This window comes from Saccostrea cucullata, unplaced genomic scaffold (assembly GCF_032062105.1).
Source record: "Saccostrea cucullata isolate Sc308-1 unplaced genomic scaffold, CSIRO_AGI_Scuc_v1 ctg677, whole genome shotgun sequence".
Taxonomy (NCBI): Eukaryota; Metazoa; Mollusca; class Bivalvia; order Ostreida; family Ostreidae; genus Saccostrea; species Saccostrea cuccullata.
In genome coordinates, this window is record NW_026924331.1 from 227,359 (window position 1) to 230,266 (window position 2,908).

Here is a 2,908-nt window from a genome sequence, read left to right on the forward strand (position 1 = left end):
AGTTGAGCTTTTCCTATAAAATTTTATGCCACAACTCATTTAAGTTATTGCCTAAGAAATACCCCTATTGATTTTGGGGTCAAAAGGTTAAAGTTGTAATTTCATACATTCTGTGTGTGTATAAAACTTTAATTTCCTGGCCATATCTCAGGTAGCTTTTAAAGTTTTTGCAATCTTATCTTACATCTTAACTCCCCATGGCCCCGCCCATCCTCGTTAAAGTGTCCCCCTCGGCACCCCCATCCACCCCCACCCCCGCCATAATCACATTAGCTTGTGCTGATTCAGTCTTTACCATAACAGCATTTATTCAACATCAATAAAACATTAGCTTAACTGTACAAATCATAAACACTTTTTTTATTGTTAAGAATACAATTCAATGAAAAGGGAGAACAAAATCAATATTCAATATAGTCAATTTATTCTATCACTTTACATGGTCAATTTGATGTTACGTACTTTGAATTTAAATTCGACTTTAGAAATATTTTGGCCGGAATGTGTCGAGCACATTATGCCGTGTGTACTATGAACATTTGCACATTTTGTCACAGATATATTGTGTTGAAGAGTATATTTATTACATTTGTGTGTGTGTGAGAGAGAGAGAGAGAGAGAGAGAGAGAGAGAGAGAGAGAGAGAGAGAGAGAGAGAGAGAGAGAGATTGACACACACACTTACACATAAGCATAGACAAAGTGTAAGGCAGATAGATAAGTAAACAAGCTGTAATTATCCAGCATAACTCGCAATAAAATAGGGAAAAAGGTTTGGTCAGAACATTTGTCCAGGATTTAGTCTTTATCACTTCAGTCCTTTGGCTGGTTCCGAATTTTGACCAGTACTGAATAATTATTAATTTAAGAGCTGATAATTAATACATTAAAAGGTGTAAAAATAAACTGATACCTATGGTAAGAAGGCATACTTATTAGTGCTTGAATTATGCGAAGTTTTGATTTTTTCCCGTCAAAATTTGGAACTGGCCAGACGACTGTACATATCGCAGATGCCTGAAATTTTGGCACATTATTTGTTGAGGCATGCCATTTGGTGATATTTATTTTTGTTCACTACTGATGTCAGCTTCCTGTTTATCCGTGCGTCTGTCCGTGTTATACATATCAATAATTTTTGTCGCAGTTTTTTCAGCAACTTCTTATTACAGATGCTTGAAATGTTAGAAAATACTTTGTTGAGGCATCCCATATGGTGGGATTTCTTTAATATAATCAACTTTCTATGGATGCATCTACCTGTATTAACTGAACTTAATAGTATATATTAATATTATAGTGTATCCATATGTATATATATTTACATCAGAGCGGGGATATATCTAGTGAGCATTGGGTCACAGACTTCTTGTTGGTGTTTGGGTTAACATTTTTTGCTCGACTGAGCTGAAAGCCCGTGGGCTTTTCTGATCACATTTTGTCTGGCATCCCGTAATTTTTTGACATTTTCAGCTTCTTTTTCTTATAAGTAGATCTATTCAATTTCAACCAAACTTGCCACAAATCATCAGTGGATTAAGGGCATCAAGTTTGTTCAAATGAAGAGCCGTGCCTTCTTTCTAGGAAAGTAGTTATGAATTACTGAAAATTTAGTGACATCTTTTAAACATTTTTTGTCTCATGGGGAAATGATGGGGCTACAATAGGTGATCCAAGTTTTTCATAGAATATATAAGAATTTTTTCAAAATCTATTGCAATTCTGAAATACGCATGTTTTTTTTAACTTGTATCTAATAACTTACTGCCCGACTATAAAATTGCACTTTCACAGATTTCATGACCCACAATCATATACATGTAGTGCTGTATATAATTCTGATGTCGGCTGCTAGTGAGTGTGAATCGTGCATGCTGATTCGAAGGAAGAAATTCTGTGATTTTCTTCGGCATTAGACTGAACTGAATCGAAGTGCAATCAACGCTAATCTTTATATTACCCATGGGAGTGGTGCTAGGCAACTATTAATTATGTCCGCAATTTTGAGGAAATGGTGCAAAACTGTTTCAAATTACAAATTAAATCTTGATAAACTTTATTCTCAGAGAACAATTTGAGGACTTAATTAAATATTTTCAACATTGTGTGTGTGTGTGTGTGTGTGTGTGCGGGGTGGGGGGGATTTCAATATCCTTTACATGCTCAATAATATTGATGAGTAAAACTATAAAATGGACATATAACAGGGAATAAACGAGTAAACAATAAATAAATTAAAGTGAATCATGTTTAAGGTGATAGCACAAAGTCTGCGCAGCGAACTTCTGCATAGTTTATAAAAATATAATTAAAGAATTTTTACTGGTGTCGGAGAAAGTGCTAGGTTCTTTGACTATTTTAAGAATCCATATCTCTTAATTAAGCATCCTATTTAGATCTAGAACAGCCCGATTACACGTTATAATTAAATTTCAATATAGCATTTTATTGCAGCTGCTTCCATGGAGTTAATAAATGCCAAAATGCTTGAAAAAAATTATTTGTCATTTAGTGAACATATGCAATCTCATGAAATCTATATATTTGGTTCTCGATTTGAATACGATTTTCGTGGATACTCGCACGTATGATTGATATACACAGAAAAATTTGAATTAATGAAATGCAGTAGCTCTACACAGTAGATTATTAAACTTATTAAATATGCCTAATTAACAAGTTGAATTGCACGTTATTAATATAAACATTTTATAGTGTGTAAGTGTTTGAAAGACTGTGTGTATTTTAAGTTAAAACATTATCCAAGAGAACTATTGTTAACCACAACTAATGTAGCTAGGTAATTTCGGGAGGGTTCGGGCTTCATCAAGAAGCTTCAATGGATCAATTCCCTCTCTGGGAGTATAATCTTTTGATGTGAACTTTGAAGCGACATTTCATATCAGCAA